The sequence below is a fragment of the Miniopterus natalensis genome, chromosome 1, assembly GCF_054644295.1.
Source record: "Miniopterus natalensis isolate mMinNat1 chromosome 1, mMinNat1.hap1, whole genome shotgun sequence".
Lineage (NCBI taxonomy): Eukaryota > Metazoa > Chordata > Mammalia > Chiroptera > Miniopteridae > Miniopterus > Miniopterus natalensis.
Genome location: NC_142081.1, coordinates 171174920 through 171195209, shown reverse-complemented (window position 1 = coordinate 171195209; position 20290 = coordinate 171174920). Strand labels below are relative to the sequence as shown.

At 42.2% G+C, this 20290-nt stretch overlaps 1 protein-coding gene across 3 annotated transcripts in view; it reads left to right on the top strand.

Moving 5' to 3' along the window:
• Positions 1-20290, top strand: part of CRACD (capping protein inhibiting regulator of actin dynamics) — a 207017-nt gene that overhangs the window by 80621 nt on the left and 106106 nt on the right. For all 3 annotated transcript variants that reach the window (XM_087827279.1, XM_087827282.1, XM_087827289.1), the window contains one exon: positions 17265-17408. The gene's annotated coding sequence lies outside the window, so the exon portion shown is untranslated. The remainder of the gene's footprint in view (positions 1-17264; positions 17409-20290) is intronic.

Here is a 20290-nt window from a genome sequence, read left to right as displayed (position 1 = left end):
TTTGTTCTGTTCCCCACGCCGAGCTTGTAGCTCCCTCCAGACCGGGCTCCCGCCTGTGCATGGCCCTGCCGGTCCCCTTGGTGCACACTCCCCTGCCGCTTGCACGTGCATGTGCACGGTGGCCTCCTTGCAGGATCCTCCACTTCCACTCTTGCCAAGCCCGAGCCCCTGCCCCTTTCCATCCATCTTTTATCAGTGCAAATCGGAGCATTTAGCCAGACGATTACATGATTTTTCTTCTGAGGTTTCCTGATGCTGAATCATCCTTGCAGTCTTAGAAGTGTTTATCTTGCATCTATTTTCAAGTTTTTAAGGAGAAAGCTTGTGTACTTCCTCACTGAAGACCCTGCAATGTCTTCTCACTCCTCTCAGAAGAAAACCCGAACCTCTAGTCCACCTGGCCTGGCCTGACCTTGCCTGACCTGACCTGACCTGACCTGACCTGGCCTGGCCTGGCCTGACCTGGCCTGACCTGACCTGACCTGGCCTGGCCTGGCCTGACCTGGCCTGGCCTGACCTGACCTGCGCTTTGCTCTTCAGACCCAGCTCGGTCTCCTCTTCCTCCTGCTGAGACGTGGGGAGCAAAGGAGGCTCCTTCTTCCTTCAGTCCTTACCCACTCGAAGCTTTCCCACCCAGGGCCTCCTGCCCTTCCACCGGCCCACGTGTCCTCCTGCCCTTTCCGCCGCTAGCTTTCCTGGCCTACTCAGGACATGAACGGACAGTTGTCCCCCTCTCAGATGGCCTTCCCTGACCCCCAGCTAAGCTCATCTCACTCCTCCCGTCAGTGTTCTGTCTTCATAGTAGGCGACAGGACTGAAGGCCTGTGGTACTGACTTGCTTGTTGCCCTGTTTTCCCCGTCGGACTCCAGGCTCGTGAGAACAGCAGCTTGTGCCCATGTGCTAACGAGTGTTAGGAGAGGGACGGTGGCTCAGGCCTGACGCCACCGGAAACGAGCACAGTGCGTGTCCTAGAAGAGTAAGAGCTGCTGTTGATGTAAGAGAGTAAAACAATTTTTAGAAGCTCATTTTCCTACAAACTACAAAAGACAGATAGGAAAATAGAAGCAATGAGAATCTATTAATAAACCATGATGAAATTTGCATCAATTATTCTTTTATGTTTAAAATGAAAAGTAGCTGCTTTGACAAGGCTATAGAGCTTATACCAGAGGCCTTCAAAGCCAGTCTCCTCGCTTCCATTTTGTGAATCATGACTCCCCAAGAGGATGTGTATGGAGAGTGGAAAAATGAGCTCAGCAGAGATGAAAGGCTTGTCAGGGCCAGGGTTAGTAGGTAAAGGAAAAAAAGAAGCATCGGTACACACTAGGAATACAGAATATTTCTGTGAGATACTTGTAAGAATTAGACCCGTTCAGATCTGTTGTGAGAAATCTGATGTGATGATTTGGAATATTTGATTGATTTTAAAAAGTTTTTCAAAACTTTTTGGGGGTTAAAATTGAAATTTGACCCAATAATAATAAAAATTATAATAGCTGTTTTAGTCAGCTGTTCTGTGGTAACAAATAGTCCCCAAGTTTCAGTGGCTCGCAGTAACAGAGGAGGTTTGTCTCTTGCCCACGTTACATGTCTTTGGCAGATTGGCATCGGATCTCCCGCTCCCTGTGTCTTTTCATTCTGTAGTCCAGGCTGAAGGGGCAGCAACTATTTGGAGCTCGTAGCAGAAAAGACAGCCAGTGGAAGCATGCATTGGCTATTGAAACTTCTGCTCAGACGTTGTCTACGTCATGTCTACTCACAGGCTGATGGCCAACAAAAGTCACAGGGCCAAGCCCGTTGTCAGTGGGTTGGGGATAAATAATCCTCCCACAGGATCCTGCAAACCACACGGAACTAGTGGACATCCCAGGGATATCCTGGGGATACCTAGGGAGCCAGGAAGGGGACCGAGTACTTGGAAGCAGTATACAGTGTGGTGCACTGGCAACCATTTGGTTCATTTTGGCTCAGTGTACCACACTGGCAGACATTTTGGTTCAAGTATTTATTGAGTTACTACTGTTTGCCTGGTGCTTGGTTTTCTTGATTTCCTTAATCTTCTGGAAATGTGACTTTAAATCTCACTTGTCCATTTAGAGGCACAGCTCGGTGCCTGTTATCCTGGGAAGCTTTACTGGGCACCTCACGCTGAGTGTGCCTCTCCTGCCTCTGAGGTGCCTCAGAAAGCGCACGGGAGACCCAGCTTTACCACTTGCCAGCTGCGTGGTCGGGGGCAGGCTGTGCCCTCTGAGTAAAGAGCATCAGAATGCATTCCTCCTAGGTGGCAGTGAAGCCTCAGTTACATTTTCACTTAAATGTGCTTTGTGACCAGAAAGGGTTTCTGCGAAGTGTAGGGATTTGGTTAACCTGTACAATATTCTTCCCGACTTCTCTGACCTTTCTGTCCTCCTTTCTTCTGTTCATCCACTCAACTGATATTTCCTGAGCATCTGCTATTAGGGACAGTCACTGCAGTGCTTAGGGACATGAACTCTGGGGCCAGACTGCCTGAGTTTAAACCTGTTCTACCACTTACTAGCCGTGTAACTTTGTTAACCTTACCCAGTCTCAGTTTTCTAATCTGTAAAATGGAAATAGTAATAGTACTCTATCCTTGGCTTATTGTGAGGGTCAAATGGATTAATGCATGGGGTTAGCTTAGAACTCTTCCTGGTGAGTATTATTACCCACTACCCCACTACAGTGGACGCTCTCCACGGGGCAGGGAGTTTCCGTTTCCTTTTTTCATGGCTATAGCCCGGTGCTAAGAACAGTGCCTGGAAATAAAAAACATACTCAACACATATTTGCTAAATGAATGAATGAATATGAGAAACCTTGTGGAGAAAAAAAATTTTTAGAGACAATGTGTGAAATCATGTCCTAAGTGCTTTTGGTGAAACATGGTAAAATACTGTTCTTTGTATCATCCCATCCAAGTTTCCATAAGCAGTTACAGTAAAAGTTTGTGAAGATAAGTTCACTGACAAAAAATATCTTTGAAGATCAGTTTACCAGACCATGAGTTCTTCAAGAATTGGGACCGTGTCTTACTGTGACTGAATCTACAGTGCCTATCTTGATTCCTAGTATCTCCTAGTAGGAGCTCAAGAAGTGAACAGATGACTGAATCAGTGAGTGGCTGTTCTCTGGGGTATTGATTGGAAGAAATGTCCCCCACCCATTCTATTTTTGAACTCCTGAGGCCTGTCAGTCTGTCTGGCAAATAACACTGCTGAGCAAAATTGCTTTAGTCGCTTAAAGAATTCCCTTCATGGAGTTGGGTTTTAATGTTTTGTCCTGTGTTGTTGTTTTGATTTAGTCAAAGGGTGATAGAAAGGGGTGGAAACATGGAATTAGCAACTGCAGTTATTATAGAGGTTTTGAGGGCAGGGTCTACCGTCTCAATTTAGTGTCCCCAAAGACTTCTCCTTTTGAGAATTTCCTTTTCAAATCCAGGACTAGGAAATCTTTGCTTTCCCGAGTGTTGCATGCCTCCTCCTTTCTGCTAAGGAGCATGATATGCCTACTTGTGCCTCTTTTCATTTTGACTGCCTGGATCCCCAAAGCCAAACTGGAAGTTTGATTGTGGCATGCATATTTGTGTGTTTCGTTTCAGTGGTCTTGAATTTTACTCTCACTTACATTTCTCTGCACTTTAAAATTTCTATTAATATTTTAATATTTGGTTATGCATGTACTTACTGAAAGCCACCCCAGACCCCTATGGAGTGAGGCAAGTTATAAATAAATACACATGCATGCACACATTCCTGCAGTCCTAAAACAGCTCATAGAAAGGCCTCTAAATGTGGTTGCTGACACTTAGGAAGAATCACCTTTCCATAGATCAAGTTAAAATACCCTGTGCTGTTTCTCTGTTGTCCCTGTGGCTTGTGTGGTGTAAATATGTTCTTTAAAATGTTTGGACTATTCAAGTGTAGCTTTCCGAAAACGAGCGGCCCGTTTTTGTGTTCTTTTAGTTTGCCAAAATAGTGCTTTTGCCTGAAAGTCTGTTGGCTTTTACAGAAAATTATGTTTATAAGTTAATGTTTTTCATCACTCCCTCGAAGGCAAGAATAGAGACATCTGGTAAGTTCTTACCTTCTTGGGTAAAGGTAGACATTGTTGGTGCTCTGCCTGTTACTCTCAAAAGGGGACATTTTTGAGGAATTATAATTATTTCAGCTCAATTGGCAACTACTTTATTAGTATTTTGTAGAAGATGATAAATGTCTGCATAAAACCCACACTTGTCTACTTGGTATTTGTTTTAGGAGAAAATCATGCCTTATCTTTATGGCTGGCTGTCCCTGTGCAGTGATTTGTCAACACGGAGAGAGAAGAATGTGTTTCACCAGGTGACAGCACACTGCCACATCCATCAGGGTGGTGTCGCGGAGCTGGCATGCCCATCAATCAGCTCTTTAAGGATTCTGGCTGAATTCTAAATTCGCATGTGGATGAAAGATAGAGACAGGTCTTAAAGCGCAGCTCCCTTTTTCAGAATTGTTTTGTGAACTCCAGAGACACACAAGCTTGCACTTTTGCTCTGAACAGCTCAGTGCTCTTCTCTTTTCTTTCTTGCTTCCCCACCTGGCAAAAACATGACTCTTTCTTCATGTCCAGCCCGACGTCATATTCTCTCTGGAATACTTCCCACCTCCTCGATGCAGAAGTCCTTGCATAGTGCATGTTAGGTGGTGGCAATAATTATTTATAGTGTTGTGGCCCCTCGCCCCTCTGGGGAAGCACCTCTCCTTAAGTCCTGTTACAGAGCTATGCAAATGAGGAAAAAGTTATCATTAGTATTCACAGAGGAGAAAAAATCCTTGCACTTACTCCCATATCTATAGTATATTTTCTCTGTTTTTGGAGAGAGAGTCTCTATAGTAAAGCTTAGTCACACTGTCCAAATGCTGTCATCACTAATGCTAATTAAGCCTATAGCCTCTTCTTCAACCTGCTGGGCACAGTGCTGCATAACACCTGTGCTCTTATCCTGGCCTTTAAAGATATTAGAATTTTAAAGTAACTTTTGTTGCAATTTTCCTTTGTATAAAAGTTTATGCATGTTTATTACAAAAAATTTAGCAAAAGCAGCCATACCAGAAAACTCATAGCCAAGTCACTCCCATATTTTGATATTTTAACCATCCCATATTTTGAGGGGAGGCAGGGTTTATACTATTTTACTACCTGCTTTTTCAAGAAAACTACTTATAAAGTTCATAGTACATAATATGAAAAGCCTCTGCAGGAGGCATATCCCCCTTCTGCAGAAGGCAGGTGCTGCACTGATGGATCATGAAGGACACCAAATAAAAAGAGACTGTGCACTGAATCCAGATTTGAATTCTGCTTTTGTCCCTTGTGAGCTATGTGACTTGGCCAAGCTACTTAAACCTTGGAAGTCTCAATTTCTCTATCAGTAGAATGAGGACGATTATGCCTTCCTTTCCCAGGCACTCTAAAAATGAAACGATTTGGTGCATGTGAAATGATTTGGTGCACATACTGCATCTGTTCCATAAGTTTGAGTCTGGTCAGCCTGCCTGCCTGTCCAGCTTCAATCTCATTGCCTGCTGGACGCCTGTCATTTGACCCTCCTGCAGTTTGTCAGTTAGACCAGAATACCTCGTGCCTATTTGCCCATTACCTGTTATCCTGAAGCTGTGCCCGAGTGCTGGAGGAAGATGCAGAGGAAGGTAAAGGACTTGGACGAAGCCTTTACCTGGGGGTTCTGTTTATAAGAATATCTCTGTAAGAAAACTGCAGAGATATTCCTCATCCTAAATGAGACCTGTAGTTTAAAAAAAAACCATTAATGTCTATAAAGAAAATAATTAGCAGAAAATGTTGATTATGTGTGGAAATTGCAATGACTAGTTCTCAGTCTTTCCGATTTGTAGGTGTAACTCAGCATGAGATGTTTGTTTTTTATAGGATGATCACTCGATAAGAGTGATTCTATCAGGACTAAAATAGCATTTTTCATTTGCATAAATTTACATGTTTAGGCAGCGTGCAAAATTAGGAGGAACTGTGGAAAGGAAAAATGATTTTCTTCTGGCATTTGAGGATGAGGGGGAAAAAGCGCCAAGCAGATTGATGTAATTTGGGGCCTGAGAATGATTTTGTTACATATGCCCACCAGATCTTCACATTTCTGACAAATGAAATCTCTTCCTTTTGAAACTCTTGATACCTAGTTTGTGTTTTGGCACACTCCTACTTGTGCATTCTTTTTAGCTGATATTAACCACAGCCTAACCAAGGCAAGGGAGACTACAAATACCTACTCCGTTGAAAAGCATAATTTTGAATCAGTGGTGTTTAGGTTTCATTTTTTAATTTTTAAGCTTGGATTTTGAAACTGTATAAAAATTTATTTATTTTATTTTATTATTTAATGAGGAAATATTCTGGTTTATTTTACCAACTGCAGGGGGTTCAAAGGGCAGGGGCATAGGAAGCTACTTCCCCCCCCCCATCCTTTAGAATGTAAGTTCCAGGGGAGCAGAGATTTCCATCTTGTTTTTTGCTACATCAGTGCCCAGCAAGTAGTAGACTCTCAGTGGATTGTCTTTAAATGAGTAGCCCCAGAAACATTACTGAAAGCAGTAATAGGACCCCTAAAGTGTCAGCAGTCGGCACTTGGCGCTTTCTGGGGCAGTTTGAGGTCAAGATGTGGGTCAGACTGAACATAGCAGAAAGTGTTCTAATTACCTCAACTTCCTTAACACAGTGAAACAGGAGCTTCTCTGGAATCTGGGAAGGATGGCCAGAAACTGCCGTCTGGGTCAGCACCTTCCAGCTGCCTAAGTTGTTGCTCTTTCCTCCCACTTGTCTTCAGAGATCAGCCCTGCCCCAAGTCCTCCGGGTCTGTCTTTGAGATTAAACAGATGGCGTGCATCTGACCCAAATCGCAGTATTACCTCCTTTTGGAACCTTTTAACTTATTTTCTATATATCTTTGCCCAAGGAACTCTCGATAACAGTTTTGGACAGGTTGATTGAGGTCTAATTTACATACAGTAAACTTTACCCTTTTCAGTGTAGGTTAGACATATGTGTAGTCATGTGACCATATTACAACCAAATTATAGAACATTTCCATCACTCCAAAAAGTCCCTTGTAGGGGGGTGGGGCTGAGTGGAATGGGTCAATGGGGAGAAAAAGGGACATCTGTAATATTTTGAATAACAACAAAAAAATTTTTTTTAAAAAGTCCCTTGTATTTGTTTGTCATTAATCCCTTCTTCCTGTCCCCAAATGCCATATGAATGGAATCATATATACCTAGTCTCCTGTACTTCTTTCACTCCATATAATGCTTTTGAGATTCATCCATGTTGTTGCATGGATCAGGAGCTCATTTCTTCTTATTTCTAAATGTATAGTTTCTGAGCAATTTAAAAATTGCCCTCTCTATCCCCTAAAAGTAAATGTCTTACTCTTCCTGTCTATTTTTACAGAAGCTCTGTGACTGCCAGAATGCCCATGACATACAGATGAAGAACTCTTATAACTCAGAAAATCTAACTAACAGGAGGATCTTGTGGATTTGTAACTTGCTGACAACATATTATAGTGTTTCTGAATTATAAAGATTTTTTTCTTTCCCAGTGTGTGAAATAAAATTTTCAAAGCTATTTGGTCCCAATAGAAAATTTAATATAACAAATTAAAAACGGTGCTTCATAAATGTAAAGTGTATAGCAATCAAACAGTTACGCCTATTCATTGAAGTAGCGATTTCAACCTTTTTCATCTCACGGCACACATAACTGATTACTAAAATTTTGTGGCATATCAAAAAATAGATTTTTTGCCGATCTGACAAAAAAAAAAAGGTATACTTTTGATTCATTCACACTGGATGGCTATTGTGTTGGCTGTTGTCATTTTTTATTTGACAGTCTAAGGGAAAAGAGGTCAGTGCCCCTGACTAAATAGTCAGGTGTTGCATGTTTTAAAAATTGTTGTGGCGCACCGGTTGAAAATTGCTGCATTAAAGTATTGCCTATGGGTGTTTTTACTTTGCAGCAGCAGAGCTGAGTATTTGCATCTGGGACTATCAGACCCCAAAGCCTAAAATATGTGCTATCTGGTCCTTTACAGAAGAAGTTTTCTAATCCCTTAGAGTCACACTGTCCAGGTTCAAATCTCAGTTCTTCTACTTAACTGTGTGATGCTGGGCAAGCTGCTTGATTACTTTAAGCCTCAGTTTCCTGTAAAACAAATAATTAGAGTAGCTGCCTCGGAAGCATTAAAACTCAAGGCCCCTTCTCCCCCCCCCAAGACCAACAAAATAGCTGATTATTTTTAGATTAAAAACTATCTACTAGATTTTAAACTTTGGTAGGTAGAGTCTTGAATTTCTCATCTTAGTTGGCCCCCAGTGTACCTTGGACATGGTGGGCTTTGGTAAACTTGTCTTAAATGAAAGTAAAATTGTATTAGTTGGGAACTAAGTGAATAAGTTGCCTATAAGTTTTAGCCTTGGCTCTTAACCACTTACTCATTTCAGAGGACAGTGTGAAAGACCAAGAGTTATGAGGGTAAAATGAGAATGATCCTAAATGTCCAACAACAACTGAAAAGATAAGTAAGTTAAAAAACACTCATCCAATGAAATACTATGCAGGAAATTAAAATGATAGTGAACATTATTAGTAACATTATTATAAAACATTAGCTTTAAAAATTGAAAAAAAATGGGAATACAAAATGGCATATAAACTACAATTAAAACAGGGAAGAAAAGATCCTTCAAGTAACAGTTTTCACACTTCATCTATAAATATTGCAATGCTAAGGCCTCGTACTCAGAAATTCTGATTTAATATGTGGGACAGTGCCCTGGAATCTGCCTATTTAACAGGCACCCAAAGTGATTCTGGTGTGAACACTCCATCCACCAGACTTTAATAACACTGTCTTAGAAGAACTACATCAGTATATCTGAAGAATCCCAAAACACTGATTCGAAAGAATATATGCACCCCTGTGTTCACTGCAGCGTTATTTACAATAGCCAAGATTTGGAAACAGCCCCAGTGCCCATCAGTAGACAAGTGGATAGAAGTGGTGGTACATATATATATACAATGGAATGTTACTCGGCCATCAAAAAACCCCTGAAATCTTACCATTTGCAACAGCATGGATGGACCTAGAGGGTATTATGCTAAGTGAAAAAAGCCAGAGAAAGATAAATAGCATATGATTTCACTTATATGTAGAATCTAAAGAACAAAATAAATTAACAAAACAGAAACAGACTGATACAGAGAACCGATTGAAGGTTGCCAGAAGGGAGGGATGTTAGGGACTGGGTGAAAAAGGTGAAGGGATTAAGAAATACAGATTGGTAGTTACACAATAGTTATGGTGATATGAAGTACAGCGTAGGAAATATAGTCAGTAGTAGTATAATAACTATGTGTGATGCCAGGTGGGCACTGGAGATATCAGGGGATCACTTTGTAAAGTACATGATTGTCTAACCACTATGTTGCACACCTGAAACCAGTACAAAATAATATTGGATGTAAATTGGAATTGAAAAAAAAATTTATTTTTTTAAAAAATGTATCTTTATTGATTTCTTTATTGTATCTTTATTGAAAGGAGAGGGAGAGAGATAGAAACACCAATGATGAGAGAGTCATTGATCAGCTGCCTTCTGCACGCCCCCAACTGGGGATCGAACCCGCAACCCGGGCAAGTGCCCTGACCAGGAATCGAACCCCAATTGCCTGGATCTTAGGTCGACGCTCAACTGCTGAGCCACGCCTGGCCGGGCGAAAAAAAAATTGAATTAAAAAAATAAACCTTAATATTCAGAGCAGGTTTTACTTTTATCCAGAGCTTTTGCAAGTACGATTTCATTTTAACACGCAGATACTTGAAATCAGCAAGTTGAAGAAGCATTTTTGTATTCTGAAATATGTCATGAGTAATGTAAAAGATGCCCACAGACCCACCATCCTGTCTTAGCAAAATAGTAACATTCTGCCTTCTGTTTTCTGTTCCTTTTGAAAAAACTTCTGAATTTGATGTTCCCATTCTCCAGCATGATTTTATACTTTTACAACATATGTGCAAATTCTTAAGCAATATTTAATATTACTTTACACGTTTTAAATTTTATTTAAATGTTGTTACGCTGTATATGACATCCTGGAACTTTATTTTTGTGCTTAACATAGATTTGTGTGTTTTAACAGTGTTGATTTGATATATATAAGTCCATTTTTTAATTTTCCATGCTCTGTAGTTTCCTGTTGTAAGAGATGCTACAATTTATTGATTCATCTCAAGATGGTATCAAGCTTTATCTAGTGTTTTGCTAGTACAGCTTTGCTGCAGACGTTCTTATCTTTGTTTCCTTGGCACATATGGAGAGCTCTTCCTGTCCCTCTAGTGTGGTCCACAAAGCAGCAGTGTTGGTATCATTTGTGAGCCTTTGTTATATAAAAAACTGTTTTGAATTTTTCAACTAGTTTCAGTGGGATTGTGGATAAGTTTTTTCCCTCCTTCATTTTTCTTCTGTGCTGGTGGTTATTTTATTTGGTGCCTTTACAGTGAATAAAGGAGAGTTTAAATTTACCTTAATCCAATTTATTACATTATGACTAAGTTTATAAATTATTTTAACCTTTTAAAAAGTAAGTTGTTATATCCATTGAGCTATTCAGAGGATCATGGCTGATCTGTTGTACTGATATGCAGCAACCTCTAAGATCTCTTATTATGGGAAAGCAGAAATGAGTTGGACAGTGTGTATTGATTATATCTAACTTTTACATTAAGAAACAGGAAGGGAGAAAGGATTGAAGATATATATGGTTGTATATGTAAATACAAAGTATCCCTGGAAAGACACAGAAAAAACTGGAACCATCCCATCCCCCTTTCCAGGAACACAGAAAAAGACTTGGGATCCCTCTCTGACTACGGCAGTGATAGGGGTAATTAGGAGTGAGAGCTAGCCTGGGAACGTAACTGTTTATAATACATAAATCACCATTTATCGCATAGTTTCTTTAGGGAAAGACATCAGCAAACCACATGTTTGTTCTACGTGCTACCTATGTTGGTGGTACAAACAATAAGGGCATTACTGAAACCGGCCAGGCCACCACTGGCTGGAGTGAGGATGGGATAGTGGAAGTCTGTTCCTGCTGCTGGAGGGCAAACAGAGGGGGAATAAGTTGTTTCTTGGTAGCTAAATCAGGGATGCTTCTCTGCTGTATTCTCACATCGCAGCAAAGGAGACCGGACCTGAGTTCAGTCCAAAAGTACTTTACAAGGTAAAACAAGGTGGAAAAGAGATGGGAAAATGAAAATAGGAGAATGGAAATTCAGGAGAACCTTCAAAAAGGTTACAGACTTGAGGACCGTTGTCTTAGCATCATGTCTAAAGTGTGAATAATTTTATCATCTGGTGAAGAACCATGTGTCCCTAGCATTGGTTCAGGGAACAGTACTCTCAAAAGGTAAGGATTGGTGGCCGTCTCAGTTGGTAAATAGGTTCATGACCTCATGTGAGGCCTATCCTTTCATGCCCGAACCTTGGGTTTTCCTTGAAGAATATAGGAAGTCGACAGCCATTTGTTCTCCAGCCAAGTATTGGGGAGATGCAATTTATTTCCTAAGATGTGCTTGTGAGCAGTTGCCTTTGAGAAGTTGAAAATAAAAAAGCAGAATAGTTTACTCATCTGTAATTCAAAGAACCAGCAGAGGTATTTATCTGGTGAGCCACTTTTCCGCAAAGACTTGAATGAGTTCAGCCCATGATTCTCAGGTTGTGTTTGTACTTTCACTGACCAGCAGAACAAGAACCCCTCCTTCCCCCTGCTCTCCCTCCTCCACCCTCTATGATGGAGTAACCTCCCGACACCAACGTCACAAACATGGGGGACCCTTCACTTCTTGGCTGGCAGCTCCCTGCCCGTCACATGCTGTCTGGTTTGAGTGGAATCCACTTAGCTTGGAAGAGTGCAGGCTCTCTGTGGGGATTGTGCAGGTCCTGCTGCTTTGTTGGGAACAGGAATCACAGTGGCCTTGGGGATGTTAGTGCAATGTCCAGGGAAATCCAAGTTTTATTCTGTCTGCTCACTGAAAATAAAGCTTAGAGTTGAGACTCATCCTGGATAGGATTGGGTGCAAGGCCCTGATTTGTCCAGAGTAGACAGTTTGCGCTGGGCGTGGTAGATGTTAGGTAATAGAATAAGCTTGGGTGGGTTGAGTGGGGTCAGGTTTGGGGGCCTGGACTGCCAGGCTCAGTTAGAAATTTATTCTGTGAATAATGGGGAGTCATTGCATGTTTTGTGGAATGGGAGTAATGTAATGCAAGCAGAATTTGCTGAATTAGTCTGGCAGTAATGTTTAGGACACAGCAGACACACACTAAATAGTAGGATTTTTTGCAGCAGGTCAGGTATGAGTAGATGAGAGCCTGGGTCAGGATGGTGGCAGAGAGACCAGACTGAAGAGACAGTCAAGGAATGAAACAAATATGATTTTAAAAAACACAAAACTAACCAGGCATGTTGAGTGAGAATGAAAAAGTGAAATGACAGGCTTCAGTCTTAGAAAAACTGCTATCATTGCAGCTGACGGGGAACAGATATTTGCTTTGCCTTACAGATTTATGTGTGGAGGGGGGAAAAGCACATAGAGGGTTAAAGGCAACCAGGAGGACAGTTATCAAGGAAACTAAAGAAACAGACAACTTCAGATAGTGGTGTCTAGTTAGCAGCATCATATATTAGGGGACTGTAGATGGGAGGATGGTGAGTCTCAAGACTGATGAGACCTCAGCAAAGACTTTCCTTTGGGATTCAGAGGTCACTGGTGACGCCGAGAGGTGCAGTTTGAGTCGAATGGTGAGATCAGGAGTGATTTGGAGCAGTTAAGCAGAGAACAGTGCTGAGACGATGGAAAGAAAAGGTATAGACCATTTGCCTCTGAAGTTTCACAATGAAAGGAAGAAGGGAAATGAAATTAATAGCAACTGTACAGAAAACCAAAGCTTGTAGTTGGGCTAAGAAGTGGTGTGTGTGTGTGTGTGTGTGTGTGTGTGTGTGTGTGTGTGTGTGTGTGTGTGTAGAGAAAGAATAGAAAATGATAAGATCTGGGGGTGAGGTGGGGTGGGGTAGATTTCAACCCTTGAGCTTGATTCCTATGTGTAAGGCATCCTTGAAGATGTCTCTACACACTAATGGCTTTAGATTTTCCTCCTTTGTAGATGCAGTCACACAGTATCAGGTAGATCTTTTGTACTTACATGGTCCCTGAAGTTCTGTTGGGTAAGAGGCTGGGAAGGCAGGGCTGAAGGAGCAGATTTTCTGTGCTCCTCCTGCTAGTGCGTGGAAGTAGAGGAGAAAAGGAAGGAGGTAATTTATATCCCACCCCCCGCCCCAACTTCACAGTATAATTTCACATCCAGCCAAGACTGGTCTCCTGACCCAAAGTCCAGTCCAGATCATTCCTACTGCACCTTGCTGTCAGGTTGGGGGCCTCAGAGGAGGGAAAGGAAGTCCTGCTGTCCACCGAGAGTCACCAAAACCAGGTCATGGCTTCTCCATGCCAGTTGCTGTTAAAGAATGGGCTGAGAATACACTGCTCAAAGTGACCAGGTTGTGTCGTCTGCAAAGCCAGAGTCACCCAGATGGAAACCTGACTCCAGCTGGCCAGCCAGCAGTGCAGTTACTACTCCAGACAGAAAGCTTCTGAGTAATGCAGCTGTAGTTTCTGTTACAGTCTGTTCTCAAGTGGCAGGTCACAGGCATCATGACTTGCAGAAGCAAGTGAATCCTGGAGACGCCGTCCTGACACCCGGCCTTCCTGACTGCTGGGTGGAAACTGATTCCCAGCACCTGGTTTGTAGGGCGGACCCCACAGGCAGCAGGGGCTTGAAGCATCGTGGCAAAGGGAAAGAGCCCACTTTTAAACTTACTCAGAGTTTACCTGGATACGCGGATGCTGGGTCCACTGAAGGACCGCGTTGTTCCCTCTCCTCCCGCTTCCCGTCAGTCTCCAGAGTGTAGTACTAAGCGTAGGTGGCCCCGTTATTGCCGATGGTGTTCTTGTGTCTGACATAAGCACCCAGATAGAGTCACTCTTGAATTACAGGCACATGGTTAACATTTCCAGCATTCTGTAAAGCTCCCCCTGAGGACGACAGAAAAGACACAAACAGGGATGGGGTGAGGGCTCCAAACCGAAGGGTTCAACATGAGACAAGTTGTGAATTGCTACCTCAGTAGTAAGGGAGCGCCCATGAAGCCAGTTTAGTTGAGCTAACACCTTGCTGGGAGTCATGAAGCTTACCTGGGGCTTCACCAGGCCTCTTCTGTCTAAATAGGAAGAAACTTGAAAGAGGAAAACCAGGTTTCAGACCTGGAACCAGGCATATAGTCAGTCCTCATTACTCTCAGATTCTATATTTGCTAGTTTGCCTGATTTATTGCTCTAAAGGTGCTTATTAAAGAATGACCAACTGGGTAATTGACACTTCTGAAGAATGAAAAGTCGGTGTGGTTACATTTCCTTGTGGCCGTTACTGGGACGGGGCCACCACTTAGAGCATCTCTGAGATGCGTTGCCAGACAGAGATCAGAGCTGGCAGTCTTTGGAGCTCTGGAGCAGCCCTGCTGTGGCTCCTGTGCCCAGAACTCTCTTCCCAGGGAGTGCAGAGGGAAAGCGATGGCCCCTGGAGAGATGCGGTCATTCAGGCAATGGTCTTCCTATTAATTGCAGTGAGTAACTCAGTACTGAAGTCCAAGTGATAGCCACACATAGATTGTGGGAAAATGTTTGGCAGTTTCTCGTAAAGTTAAAAGCTTATCAGTCCTATAACCTAGCAGTTCCACTCCTAAGTATTTATCAAGAGGAATAAAAATACATGTTCACAAGTAGACTTGTGCAATAATATTGATAGTAACTTTATTTATAACAGCCCTAAAATGGAAACAACCAGATTTCCATCTGTAGAGTAATGTGGTACAAGTTGTGGTGTTCTCATGCAGTGGACTCCTATTGCTCGGGATAAAGAGGAGTAAACTGTTGATGCCCTTAGCGGAGTAGATGAGTCTCAGGCTCATGCTGAGTGAATAAAGGCAGACACAAGGGCACGTATTATATGAGCCCATTTGTATGATGCTCAGAAACAGGCACAGTTAATCTACGGCAATAGCAGTGAGAACAGTGGTTGTCTTTGAGATGTGGGGATTGACTGCAGGAAGCAGGAGGGAACACCCTGGAGTGATGGAAATACTCTCTATTTTTATTTTGTTGGCGGTTACACAGTTGGGCTTCTTTATCAAAGGGTATCAAATTGTACACTTAAGAGCAGTATGTATTTTATAGCATGTCAATTTTCCCTCAATTAAAAAAATATACTATTTTTATAATTTTCTGTGAATCTATATTATTTCAAAATCATAAGTTCAAAAAAAGTACACTGTGATTTCCATTTGTTTAAATATCTGGGAACATGCTTTATGGCCTGCATGTGTTTAATTTCTGTAAATGTTTCATGTGCACCTTAAAGGAATATGGAGTTGCCATTGTTGGGTACAGTATTCTAGATTGGTTACTACGGTTGAGTTTGTTAATTGTGTTGTTCAAATCTTTTGTATCCTCACTTAATTTTTTTTGGCCTGTTTTGTGAGTTAAAATATCTTACAATCTTTATAGTTTTGAACATATTAATTACAGTTATTTTAAAGACTATATCCTATGACTCTGTTTGGGTCACATCTGGGTCTGTTTTTATTGTCTTCCTTTCTTAAACCCATGCTCTGGAATGCCTAGTAATTGTTGATTGAATGCAGACATTTTTTATAAAGAATCATAAACACTACAGAGAATGGTATCTTTCTCTAGAGGCTACTTTTGCTTCTCATAGGCAGTGAGAGTCTGGCAGACCACCTTAATCTGATGAGGGACCAATTTAAGTCTCAGTTCTGGTATTTTAGGCTATCATGGTAGGGAGGAGCCCTTCAGGGGTCCTAACGAAAAGCAGGGGATATTTACCTGGGCTTTCCTTTTATTGGTGGGCCCTGAACTCGAATATTAATTCTTCCAACATCATGAAACTGTCAAAAGCTCCATTTAATTCTCCAGCCTCTTGGCACTGCCTTCTGCTTGGTTTACCTCATTTATCAATTAGCAAATGCTTAGGGAGGCAGAATGTCCACCTCCCTATGTCTCTGTGTGCCCCTTCTCTTTGGGATTTCCTTAGTCTGCCATAGATTATCCCACTTCTTGTGCCTCTGAGCAGCTGCTTTCTGCTTGGCTGCTCAGCAGCTCTGCTCTGGGCCTCTCAAAGATCAGTAGGTGTCCTGAGAAGGAAAGTGGTACAATGAGTTGCCTCTGTTTTATTTCTCTTTTCCCTAAGATCTTGCCCTCTTATGTCCTGGCTGCCTTGGTAGCACTTGAGTGTCTTTAGACAGGTTTTTAACATAATTTTTATCCAGCTTTTCTAGTTGTGTTCAGTGGGAAGCTGGTCTGATATAGTCTCTCAGAGCCACAGCTGGGACTCCTCCTTAACCCACCCAGTGATCTCCCCGCAGGAGCCAGACCACCATTGCCACCCTGAGATTAGAAGTGGTTTCTTTCTGTATCATTGCCCCAGAAAGTCATCTTCTTTTCCTGGGCTTTGCAAAGGGCATATTTGAATCTGGGGTTGTTGCCCAGACCTTTACACCTACCCTCCAGTTCCAGTTTCCAGTCATGATGCCAGGGGTTGCTTTCTGGCATGTTGAGAAGGACTGTGCATACCCTACCCAGAGGGAGCCCATGACCCTAGTTACCTCTGTGATTGGTACTTGAATGAAAAGATGCTTTGATATCTCTGGGGGAGGAAATAATATAATGATTATTGCTTTCACTTCTGCTGGCTTGAATTTGTGTCTTTTAGCTCCTTGAATTTTACTGAACTGCCATGAAGAATAAATGTGAGAATTCTGTATGTAAAAAAGGATAGGAGCTCAGTATTCATGAATATGATTCTTTCAGTCCCTTCAAAAGTGGAAAGAGTTTATAATAAATGTTATTAAGGCCCTAGAATAAATTTAGGCTAAGGAATGCACATTTAATGCTAGTAAATTTAATTGGAAGTCTCAGCAAAAAACTCTTTTGTACTGATTTCTGCCAAGGAATGGAAAAGAGATTCATTTTGAAGGCATTCCCAGGGAGGACTGAAGATATAAAACTCTTGATGTTTTGTTTTTTTCTGAACAGTTCACAAGATCAGTGATTCCCAGGCTTTCTTGAAATGCACCTCATTCCCTGGCGCGCTTACCACTGAAGGTGAATTCTCCCTTTAAGAAGAAGAAAATTTTGGTGGAGAGCTACCCAGCAAGGAAAGGACGTGTGGCTATTAAGGTAAGTGAGTCATTTGTTTAGAGGATGGGAAGGGAGGGAAGTAGCTTATGGAGAAAATAAAGAGCATCTCCTTTATTGTGAGTGGAACTCCAGAAATGGGCAGTATGAATTTCACTAAATACCAAGTTAAAAGATCCTTGTTACTGATGATCTAATTCTAGATTTAATTCCCAGCTCTTCTCTGACCAGCTGAGTAAACTTGGACAAGTCACTTCAATTCTCTGAGCCCCAGTTCTTTCATCTATTAAGGAAAATTTCATATGAAAATGTTTTGCAAATGGGAGAGAGTAACATAAAATGTAATCATTGTTTATTGTTTTACTGCTGTTATAAAATGCCATGGAATAGTTAGTGGCCTTGTGTCTCATGGTGTATTTAGACCATAGAGCTTGGTACTGTGAATTGAGGGACTTCGCCTTGTTCCCCACCTGCCTGACCTCTAACGACAACATCATACCATTTTTGGGGCTGCAGATACCTGCTAACTACTTTTGGGAATTAGGGGAAAGGATAGAAATAAAGGACAAGATCAAAGGAAAGAAAAGAACTATCTGTGTTGCTGTTATGGCAAGCATTGGTTAATTAAAAATAAATAATGGATTTTTAAAAACCCTTGTTGAACATATATTATGACCTCGGTACTGTTCTAGATGCTTGTTCCCTCATGGAGCTGATGTTCTATTATGGAGGGAGACAGTAAATAATGCACAGACTAGAGAAATAAGTAAATTATTAGGACATTAGAAGCCAATAAGAACATGGAAAAAAGAAAAAGAGCTGAGTAAGAGGATTTGGGGGTGCTGGGTGGGGCGGGAGTACAAACTGCAGTTTTAAATGGAGTGGCCAGCATTGGCTTCATTGAGGAAAGACAGGAGAAGACAGGAGGCTGGGGTTAGCCCAGGGCGTGGTCCAGGCAGAAGGAGAAGCTGATGCAAAGGCTCTGGGGAAGGAACCTGGTGGGGCTTCGCAGGTACGGACAGAAGGCCAGTGTTCTGGAGCAGGTTACTGGGGCTGGAAAGTATTAGGAGGTGAATCTGGAGAGGCAGCATTGGCTCTCAAGGAAATAATGTCATTTCCTTGTTTTAGATATGTAAGAAAAGTTACCTTCTTTTCGTCTACCTGGTTTATTCTAAATGTGTTTCCTCTGCAATTAAAACACACGAGCTCACACACACACTAAATTAATTACGAAATGACCACTGTATTAGTGTCCTATGGCTACTGTAACAAGTATGACAAACTAGGGGGCTTAAAACAGTAGAAATTTATTGTCTCACCGTTTTGCAGGCTCGAAGTCCAAAGTGAAGGTAGGGCCATGCTCCCTCTGAGATGTGTAGGAAGGATTCCGTCCTTGCCTCTTCCTGGTGTCGGGTGGTGGCCCGTCAGTCCTTGGCATTCCTTGCTTTGCAGCTCATCACTCCCGTGTCTGCCTCTCTTGTCACAGGGCATCATCCCTGTGTGTGTGTGTTGTCATGTGGCCATCTTCCCTCTTCTTATAAAGATACCAGACATATCGGATTAAGGGCCCACCCTCCTTCAGTATGACCACACTTTATTCCACCTGCAACAACCCTATAGGTACTGGGGGTTAGAACTTCAGTATATCTTTTGGGGAGGACACAGCTCAACCCATAACAGCCACCTTAAAAATAAGCAATAACTATTACTATTCCCATCTTGCAAGTGGAGACACAGGCTCAGAATGCTTAAATGACACGCCCAAGGTCAGAGTCAGTAAACAGAAGAGCCAGGTCATTACAATTTCACCATGCCACTCCTGTGCCACTGTGGCAGTGACACGAAGATGGAGGGGACAGGGAATGGCCGTGGCTCCGGACAGGAAGTGCACACGAACAACATTGCAGTCCCCATCCATATCGTACCGCCTGAGACCCACATAGCTCCAAATCGATGCTCTGTCTCAGCATCCCTATCAAAGGGGAGTAGAGGCCCCTTCCACAGCCCACCCCCCATTTCGCGTTTCATTCCACAGCGAGACAAACGTAGGAAACAGATGCTTTTTCTCTCCGTTAGGAATTTTTCCAGAAAAATAACACTGTAGTGTCTGTGGCGTGTGCACATTTTGTGACAGGTCCACATGTTTCTTTCTCACACAACATAGGAGAAAAACTATGGCTCTCCGAGTCAGTCAGAATACAGTAGAAATGGGATTTTGAAAGCATTGATTATGTTTTACTTTCTCATTACATTTAAAAATTCCTTCTTAACAGGAAATTTGTCAGCCATTTGTGAGCCTGAAATCAACACGAGAGCCTTATTTTAGGCTTAGTCTTGAGGTACACCTGAGAACGTAGGGAAGGACACACTGAAACATAGGGAATGTGTGACATTCCTGGGCCAGGCTGAAAGTGGACGCAGCCACCAAAGGCTGTAGTCCCAAAGGAATGTCAGAGTCTCGGTCAAAGAAAGCAAACGCTTAAAGCTAAACCCTAAGTCTGGGAGTTGAGACAAAACCGTGGTTGGAAAAATATGTCCTAAGATCAAAACTGGAAACATCTGAGCTCTATGAAGAAGTAGTAGGGGGGACGAGTTGAATGGTTCTGAAAATTGGGAAAGGGTTGGGGAGGCCTGTTGTCCTTGGCCCTGACTGTACAGTGTGGGGGTAGAGGGGGAGGTGTTGGGTAAAACTGGGCAGCCCCCTACCAGCTTTTCTTAAACATGGTTGTTAGCCATTTTTTTTTTTTTTTTTTTTGGTGGTTGTTACGTAGTCTTTTAGTTTCTTTTCAAGGTCCCTTCTTTTTATCTCTGTTCTCAATATGTTTTTATTCCCTCTGAGTTCTTGGGCTTCTCTTTCCACATAACAGCTGACGGCTTTGGATCTGTGTGTCGAAGCATATGTTCTTAGTATCAAAAGGAGAGAA